Source organism: Phocoena phocoena, chromosome X, assembly GCF_963924675.1.
Source record: "Phocoena phocoena chromosome X, mPhoPho1.1, whole genome shotgun sequence".
Taxonomy (NCBI): Eukaryota; Metazoa; Chordata; class Mammalia; order Artiodactyla; family Phocoenidae; genus Phocoena; species Phocoena phocoena.
Window position 1 is genome coordinate 6,597,289 of NC_089240.1, and position 9,968 is coordinate 6,607,256.

The following is a 9,968-nucleotide window of genomic DNA, read 5'->3' on the forward strand; positions in this document are numbered from 1 at the left end:
ATTAAATAAGCCGTGGGGAAGATCTGAGATCCCTACTGAGATCCTTCACTGCTGCCTCTGGATTGGCGCTCACTCACGTTTTGTCGCTACACATGTCCTTTAATACCTGTCTGGTTGCTGCACATGTTAGATTTGGACGGGAGGCCGATGGCCCAGGTTAGAATCACAGCTTCCTGGTACTGTGCCCTCTGGAGAAAAGCTCATACCTTCCTTCAGTGAACGGAGAGAACCTGAGTGAGGACGTCATTGAGGGCTCAGGGTGATGTGGGACGAGGCAAGCAAAGCACCAAGAAGCATGGTGGCTTTTACCCTCGCAGTGACTGCCTGTAATACGACTCACGTCGTGTGGCCGGCTCGAATAAATCAACATCGTGAGACGGCATTCTTTGAAGCTCCCCAGTGCTGCCTCTGCTTGTGTTTCCACGGCTCTATCCCAACCGGATACATAGCTTAGAGCGTCCTCAGCCCAGATGAGATGAAGCGGAAGTAGAGGATATATTATGCTTTTACATTTAAGAAGACGACTTAGTAGGAAATTGGGAAAAAATATGCGAATAAATTTAAGAAAAGCTTAAGGAGTAAATGTTACGTCTACAGGAAAAACATGGTTATGTAACGAGATAAATACTGCACCAGGCTTTCCATCTGATTATGAGGGTTGCCTAGGAAGAAAAGTGATTTTATAACCATTTGATTTTTTTTAAAAGGAGGGAGGGAGAGAGACAGGTGGAAAGGGGAGAAGAGAGAGGAGAGTGAAAGGGAAAAGGAGATGAAAAGAAAGGAAGAGAAACAATGGAAAAGAAATGTCTCCAAGCATCAGCTGGTCTTCATTTAACTGAAGAGGCAGGCTGTGGTGGTCTAGTGCAGTGGTGTTTTTGTCTGATGTACCAACGTGATGCTACACCCACAGTCTACACAGCAGCCTGAAAGCCAAGCGCGGCATGGAGCCATGCAAGGCTCAGCAGCTGCCTCGGCCCTGGAAGCTACTGCCCTTCACTGGAGCCCGGAACACCTTTTGTTACCTGAGCCCTTCACGCTGGTCTCTAGGCAACAGGGCCCCCTCCCATCTAGAGCAGGGAGGCAGCTAGCTGCTCCCAGGACCGCTGCTCTGGTTCCGTCCGCTGTCCCTGATTGCTGGGAGCTGTGCTCAAACAACCTCCCTCTGGCATCATCTGTCTGCTCCTCCTGACACACTGATTCCTCGAAGCTGCAGTCTAGTGTTCGGGGGCCTCAAAGTCATTTCTGATTACACACGAACATTAAAGCAAGCAGCAGTGGTGGGAAAGAAAGACGGAAGTATAGGAGAGGTTACCACAGGCTGTGTACGGGGAGCAAACACAAACATGCAAACATAAATGCACACGCACGTGCACAAACCTGTGTGCACAGAGCCAGGTGCACCACACACACATCTGCACGCATGAATACACGCGCACACACATGAAGGCACGCAAACCTGTGAACACATGCATGCACACACGTGCCCCTGTACACACGTGCACTGTTAAACTAATGAAACAAGGAGGCCATTAGACTGAGGGGGCTCTTATGCGGTGGAAGCCTAGTCAGGAAACCAGAATCAATCCCAAACAGCCAACTAGGCGCGAAGTTACAGCCAACCAATCATTTCCGTACTTTGCTTCCGCTTTTTCTCTTTCCAAGTCTACCCCAGCTCCTGTCGGTGGGGCATTCCTAACCACTTCCCGTTAGGCACTGCCTGATTCAAATCCATTTTTGCTCAAACTCTTAAAATTAACACGCCTTAGTTTATCTTTTAAGCACACACAACCATACAGAAACACACATACACCCATACACACTCATGATGTCCATATACACCCACACAGGTTAAAGTAGTAAACTCTTTTCAACAACTAAAAAATGACACGAGCGGCAGATGTTAAGGGCCTCTTTCAAGGCAGAGGTCGTTATTTTTCGACTGTGAGCTGAGGCAACAACATTCTCAAGACTGAGGCTTTGAACCTGGGCCACCAGTACTCTCTGCCACCGATTTGCGGTGGCTGTTATGTGTTCTCTCATCCCAGTGACCAAGACCTGGTCTCATGCTCCTATAAGGCCCAGGAAGCTTTCCATACCCGGTGCCCAAGTCTGAGGGAAGCAGTGGCCACTGCATCTCCCGTATTAACGTTCCACTAACGTGCTGACTGTAATTTAGCATGATAAAGCTAAAGCCCCTGTATTCCCAGGTTTACTCCTGGAAAACAGGTCCCTTGAGCCGGAGAGAAAATCGTGAAGCAAGTACAACACAGAAAAACAGTAAAACAAAATTAGATCAGCTTACGGGACTTGCCTGGTGGCGCAGTGGTTAAGAATCCGCCTGCCAATGCAGGGGATACGGGTTCGAGCCCTGGTCCGGGAAGATCCCACATGCCGCGGAGCAACTAAGCCCCTGCGCCACAACTACTGAGCCTGAGCTCTAGAGCCCGCAAGCCACAACTACTGAAGCCCGCGCGTGTAGAGCCCGTGCTCCGCAACAAGAGAAGCCACCGCAATGAGAAGCCCGCACACCGCAACAAAGAGGAGCCCCAGCTCGCCACAACTAGAGAAAGCCCACACGCAGCAACGAAGACCCAACGCAGCCAAAAATAAAAAATGAAATAAATAAATAAATTTAGATTCTAAAAAATTAGATCTGCTTAGAGAGCAGTAGACCGGAACCTCCTCTCCCCCTCTACCTGCCTGTTCTTTGCACCAGGAACTAGGTCCTCCTGGTAGGTAGGCAGGTGCCCAGGTAGGGCCCAGGTGTGGGTGACAGCGGGAAGGGCGAGAAGAGCTATATACCCTATTCCCTGTCTGCAGACCATACTCAGCCCCACTGGGTGTGAGCAAAGAACAATTCATCATTAAAGGTTTTCAGGATGCCTGATGGGACCAAGCCCTCACAAGCAAATTGCCTTTCTCTCTCCCTTTACGCCTTCCCTTCTTATGTAAATGTATTCCAAAAAAACATGCCACTTTGTTTTCAATAAAACGACAACGCGAACCTGCCAGCGGTCTTCCGGCTGACTGGGTGCTTGGCAAACATCTTTAACATCCCTATTAAAATGTGGCCTGGATCTGCAGAGTACAAACAGAAGGCGATTAGCGGGGAGGCAGGGTCCCCCGGGTGGCAGGGGGACAGCTAAGCAGAGGCTTCAGAAGGGCTTCTGCTTCTGAGCTCTATCGGATAATTCTAAGTAATCAGGACAAATCAGCTTGTAAATGAAACCTAATTTTCAGAGTCCGAAGTTGAAAATGGAAATTTTCTTTCTGTTTATTGGTATGAATTTCACCCAATGGGACAGCCATGAGAGTTACAGCCATCAAGTCCTGATGTCTAACATCCATCATTCTAACAAGAGTTTCCAGTCAATTTTAACTGTTTTTGTCCTACATCTTCAAAGTTAATAAGCTGAACATGTGAGATGTTCGTTAAGGGCTAATATTAAATTGTTACGCTGTCATCCACAGAAAGAAAAAGAAAGCTGATGTATGAAGACACTGCGTTTCCAGAATTGTGTGTGTAAGTTCCTTCTGAGTGACACGCTGTTTCTTTCTCATCTCAGGGCTGACAGGGAAGATAATATTTCACTTTAGCTTTGCCTGCCGCAGGAACAAGTCACTGTGGTTTTAACAACAATGGATAATCACGATGAAAAGATATTTTGTGTTAACTGTAAAAGGTAAAAATTTAGAGTAATACTTGTGTATTAAATGACCCCATTTTTGTTTTAATCATACTAAATGAATGTGCCACCTCATTGAGATTGGATTAGGTTAAGTATCAGCTGTGGTTCATCGGGCTCAAGTTCTATTTGCATTGCAACGTGCGCTATTTGACCAGTCCCTTATAACCATGTTCACATTTAATAATGCAGTTACTTAATGCAATTTAATTGTATATCATAATCACAACAGAAACAGAACAGAATGGAAGCGGCTCCAGTGAACTATCTCATCGAACCCTCACAAGAACCTTCTTCTATCTCCCCCGCTTACAAAGGAGCACACAGATGCAGAAAATTAATGACTTGTCCAGGATCCAGGAAGCCAGGCTGGACGCTGACTCACTCAACATGCCTCCTCCACATATATTACCTGCAAATCCTTCACTGTTTACAAACGAAACATATTATTTCTCATTAATGCATGTATGTTTCCATTTTGGCTCCGGGGCAGGGCTCTCATATTGTATCTTTGCAAGAGTAAAGAAAAAAAACTCATCTTCAAAACGCAAAGTGTAGGATGAAGGAGACGTTAATACTCAATTCCAGCGGCCTACTGCATCTATCCAGGGTCTCAGATAAACTCAGTGCGGAAATGTTTGGCTCCCGGAGCTGAACTTCTTGACTTTTAAAAATTCAATTCCATTTCTTATACCAATTACATTTTAAAATATCATTTTACCTTTCTTCTTTGCGTTCTCACACCACTTCGGATTTTTCCAAATTAATAAATACTGCAAAGTACTGAAGTATTAAGGTACTTTTTAAGTACTGATTGAGTACTTTAAAAGTACTTATTCATGTCCCAAACGGAAAATCCTATATGGGCACTTTGGTGGCACAAACTCTATAATTGTCTAGCAAAAAGGCAGGGGACTTTGCAAGAACTTCTGGTGGCCATGGCTGGCCGCTGAACGATTACATATGCTACCTGTTTCTGTGTAACAAATTGCACCGCAACTTGGCAGTCTAAAACAATAAGGACCGTTACCTCCTAGTTTCAATGGGTCAGGAATTTGGGAGCAGCTTACCTGGGTGGTGCTGGCTCAGGGTCTCCCGTGAGGTTGCAGTCAAGGTGTCAGCCAGGGCCGCAGTCATCTGAAGGCTTGACTAGAACTGGAGGAGGATCCAGTTCCAAGATGGGGTGTAGACAGAGCCGGCAATTTAGCGCTGGCTAGTGGTCAGGAAGCCTCAGGTCTTCATCCCAAAGACCTCTCCATGGGGATGCTTGACTGTCTTCATGATATGACAGACGGCTTCCCCCAGAGCAGGTGACCCAAGAGAGAGCACGGCAACAAGTGGCAATGCCTTTTATGACCCGCCTGCCAAAGTCACAACCAAAGAGGTCCATGATATCCATTATCATATAGTACTGGTCAGCCCTCACTGATGTGGAGGCAACTACACAAGGATGTGAGTATCAGGAGGGGAGACTCACTGGGTGCCATCTTGGATGCTGGCTAAGCTATACTGTTTCCCAGAAAACAATGAGAGAAGTTTCAAAACCCACAGACCTGCTGGAACCTTGGTGGGAAAAGAAAGGTCAGGACCAAGCCTCCCTAGGGCTGGAGACTGGTTCACTTTGTACCAGGGCGGCCATCAGTGCACATTTCAACATCCAAAGATGCATGGCAATTATAGCATGCTCCTGAGATAACAAAAATACCAAACATCAAAGGCGATCCAGTCCTGTGAATGGCTGAGGCAGCTAGAGAATTGACTGGAGTCAAACAGATGCTGGTCTGATGGCAGTACTGTCCTTCCCAATGGTCCACTCGGCTTGGGGCAAGAGTCCAGGCAGCAGCTGGGGAAAAGTGAGTCCCCATCCCGAGAAAGGACTTGTTTGCGGATCAGGGTAGGTCTCAAGCTGTCAAGTGAATAACAGGGCTAGTCAGGAACCAAGACCCAGGTCGGAGGCTAACGTTGAGTGCTGAACCCTCCACAAGTGCCACGACCCTTCCGTGAAACACTGGCTATAAGCTAGGAACGCCAGCACACATTCCAGAGCGCATTCCCAGATGGATCTAAGCTTCTCACCTGTTGTGGAAAGCTCTGGATCTAGAGTTTAAAAAAAACAAAAGATGGCATCTGCCAGCCTCCATCGCCGGAGAAAACCCCAGCTGGCTCCCAGACGCATGTCAAACCTGGTGCCGGCCGCTCAGGGCCACGTTGCATGGCAGGCAAACGAGCCCCGCTCCCACCGCGTCCCGGCGGCCCTCACGCCTCCCGAGGCCTCTTCTGCGCTGGGCCCCGCGATGCGAGTCTGCGAGGCGAGCCCTCTAAGAGCCGAAGCTGTGGGTCTCATGGAGGCGCGACTCCTTGGTTTTCAGCGCTACCTGTTTGGGGGCTCCTCTCTCAGGCGCACACCTTCAAAGGTGGCGTTCCAACCCTTCCCTCCTGGGCGGAGGGCGTGGGCAACTCCGGATTCCAAGTTCCCTCCCGACTGAGTGGGCGGCCGGGCCGGGGGGCACCGATGTGTCCCAGCCCTTCCCACCTGTCCTCCCCGCCGCGGTGGGTCTTCTGTAGTAGGAGTCGCTCCGCGGGCTTTAGGGTTTGCTCAGAGAGAGGTTTTCCAGTCGGGCCGCCTCCGCCATCTTGAACCGGAATGAGAACCGGAACCTGCGGTCGGGTGAGCGGAACCGGCAGCGGCGAAGGACGCCGGGGGCCTGAGGCTGCGGGAGTGAGGCGTCGCGGGCGGACAGGCGAGTGACACGCTGCCATCGACGAGGCGGCTTTCATCGTCCGGTAAGAGAGCCTTCTTATTGTTTGCTCGCGTAACAAGAATCTGGAGCCGGGCGGCGGCTAGCGTCGAGTGCCTGTCGGGTGTTTCTGGAACTCTGGGGAACTTGCGCTCATTTTCACCACCTGGCCGCCGTCACTACAGGCTGTGTCCGAGGCAGAGGGAGCGGGACGGGGTCGCTGCGTGCGGTGTCCGCCCCTTGCGTGGGGAAAGCAGAAACTGGCATTGGAGGAGCGAGTTCCCCGTATGCCTTGTGGCCCGAAGAGAGGTCGTGAGACCAACTGAGGCTCCGAGAGAGGCTATAGGAACGTAGGAGCTGACACAGGACGCCGGGGCAAGAGAGACGTTAGCATTCACGTTAGGATAGATGGGGTCTTCCTCAGACCCTCTGTGCGTCTCCCTTTTAGGTCGCGTGGCTGTCCCAGAATGACACATAGCTGCGGCTTCGCTCAAAGCATACTTAACCGGACAGCAGTTCTTCACGTTCCTCCGTGAAAAACTGAGAATTTTATGCGGGGGGGATAAGAGATTAATGGTCCCCCATTTGACGTGCAGAAAGCAAAATCTTAAGTAAATGGCTCTAAGAAAGCTTTGACCCCTGAGCATCCCAGATGCCGTTTCCTCCGTCATTCTCAGGTGGACAAGGGTGACCGAGTTTACCACCGCAGGGTGCTTTGTTAAAATATTCACCTTCCCAGCTTCCCTTGAAGCTGCAGCGAGCCGTGGGATATCGTTCTAGCTGATGAGTCTGAGTAGGACGCTTCTAGAGATTTGGGGGAACGTTTTAGCTTTCAGCTGAAAGCATCTTTCCTCCCTCCCCTCCCTCTTTTCTTATTGGAGCCTAGAACACACACATTTGGGGAAACCATCTTGCAAATACGAGGCAGTGAGCATGAGGACTTAAGGGTACAAGCTGAAGACAAGAGAGGGAAGGGAAACAGCCTGGGGTGCGGGTGAGAATATGGAATCACTTCAGCTTGGTCACGGGCAGCCAAAGCCCAGCATAATTAATAGGATTGGCCCAGTATTGCCCAGACTTATATGGACACAGAAACTCTTTTTTGCCTTGTAGAATCTGTTAACCACATCCCACAAAATTGTTGTTCTGCCGAGCATATTTTAGGAAAGACTGACCAGTAGCATTAGAAAGGATTTAAATAAGGGCGGGGGGGAGGTGTTTCAGCTCCTCTACCCTGACGGTGTGAGAGGCCATGTGCTGCTCCTTGGGACGGGAGGGCGTGGGGGAGCCTGGGAGTCAGGGGTGAGTTGTAATGGAATGTTACCATAATTGAAAATAGCTCGGGCTTCCCTGGTGGCGTAGTGGTTGAGAGTCCGCCTGCCGATGCAGGGGACATGCGTTCGTGCCGCGGTCCGGGAAGATCCCACGTGCCGCGGAGCGGCTGGGCCCGTGAGCCATGGCCGCTGAGCCTGCGCATCCGGAGCCTGTGCTCCGCAGCGGGAGAGGCCGCAAGAGTGAGAGGCCCGCGTACCACAAAAAAAAAAAAAAAAAGAAAGAAAAGAACGAAAATCAGCAATACTGGAAGCATTACGTCACACATGTATTAGTCACCTTTATCTTCAGAACACAAATATTTTAAATGTTAGGTTCCACTCTGAAATTTATAATCTAGTTTTTATTACTGATTTGCATTTCTTGGACAGGAGTTTAAATTTAAAACATCTTGCGTGAACGAAATATACCTCCCAGCTGCTTGCTACCCCTGGTATCTTCCACGCACGGTAATTCAAAATAAGCACCAGCTCTTTACGATTAATATTTTACAAGTTCTGGTGGTGTGTAAGTCTGGGAGCCAGGGGTGCAGTTGCAGAGAAGAAAATTAGACTGGGGCTGAAGGGCTGCCCTGGGGCTGTGCTGTCCAAGAGGGCAGCCCCGGGCCACATGCAGCTACTGAACCCTTGAAATGTGGCTAGCCTGAATTGAGATGCGCCATAAGAATATTTCCAAGACTCGGTGTGAGAAGAAGAGTGTAAAATATACATGAATAATTTATATATTAATTACATGCTGAAATGATAATATTTTTGACATATTGGATCGGTTACATGTATTATTAAAATTAATTTCATGTTTCATATTACTTTTTCTAATGGCACTGCGAGAAGATTTTCAGTTACAAATATGGCTGGCATCTGAGGTTGGCATTATATTTCTATTAGATGTTGTGTTCTAGTCACTCTTTTTCCATTACTATATTGTGACCCTTTGGGGGAATGTTGGGGCCTCAGTTTCCCCACCTATAGAATGAGGTGACTGGAACGTGTCACTCCCAGTTTTAGATCTATGAATTTTAAAAGCTGTGTGTTCCTCTTTCCCATTTTTGTCTCTTAAGTAAGGGAGTCATTTGGATATTTTCCTGGGAAGAACACTGAGCTTAGCATCAGAAAGCTTGCTTTGAGTTCTGTTTCTTCCACTCCCTGGCCAAGTGGCTGGCCACTAATTTTTTAGTATCAGTTTCACGTGGGAGGAACCCATATTTGAAATGGTTTAAAGAAAGTCCTGCCTAAATGTGAAGCCGGCTCTCAGTAGATACGTGGTTGTCTTGAAAGTGAGGGTGTTTATTTACGGACAGAGAAAACAACATATAGGAAAAAGTATTTTAAATAATGGAGGAACACCTTCCCAGCAGCTTGCAGCCCGCAGCCTAAAGTACAGAAATACATAAAATGCCTTCCACAGGGGCCCCATGTTAGTTAGTTTCAGTCATTCTGCTTGAAGACCCAGCGATGAGCACTTAGGTTCCCAGCAGGAGGGGAATCTCAGTAAGAAGACAAATACATGTCAGGTGCTGTTCACAAACTGGAAATGCAATTTCAAATGAAAAAAGTCAGGTCTGTCTTCTTCCCCTAATGGTGCTTATTTTTCTGCAACCCCAGAAGGTCCAGCACTGCACAGATCTGGGCAATGGCAATTAGGAACAAAAGCAGCTTGCACAGTAGACATGCAGGTGTGGATGTTTCTGTACATGACAGAAAGTTCCTCTCTGTTAAAGTTGTAACCTTTGAGGGATTACGTGTAAAATGTCTAAGAATTCTGCAATGAGTTTGTCTGCTGTGATACAAGTAAGTGACCAGGCAGGGTTGGTCAAGTATAGAATGAATAATAAGACAAAACAGGTCAGAAGACAACAGATACCCAGGGTGATGCCAGAAGCCGAATGAGAGGAAAGTCTACGTATCTGAAGCTGAGGAGCACACGTGGGGCAGGGGACCGCTTCCCGAACTTCCACCTTCAAGTAGTGGGTTTTCAGACCTTGGGCTGCGGTGTGCCCAGGGCCCAAACATAAAGGTTCAGCTCAGGCCACCAGGTCACTCCAGAAGCCACTCTATAGGTTTAACTGGGCATCCTTCCTAAAATTCTTTATACACCTCTACTTTAACTGTTATTAAACTATATGCAATTCATACAGTGTCACAATCCATGTCACTCAAGGAATCACTAGCCTGTGTTTATAAAGAATCAAGATCAAATACTATACTCAGAT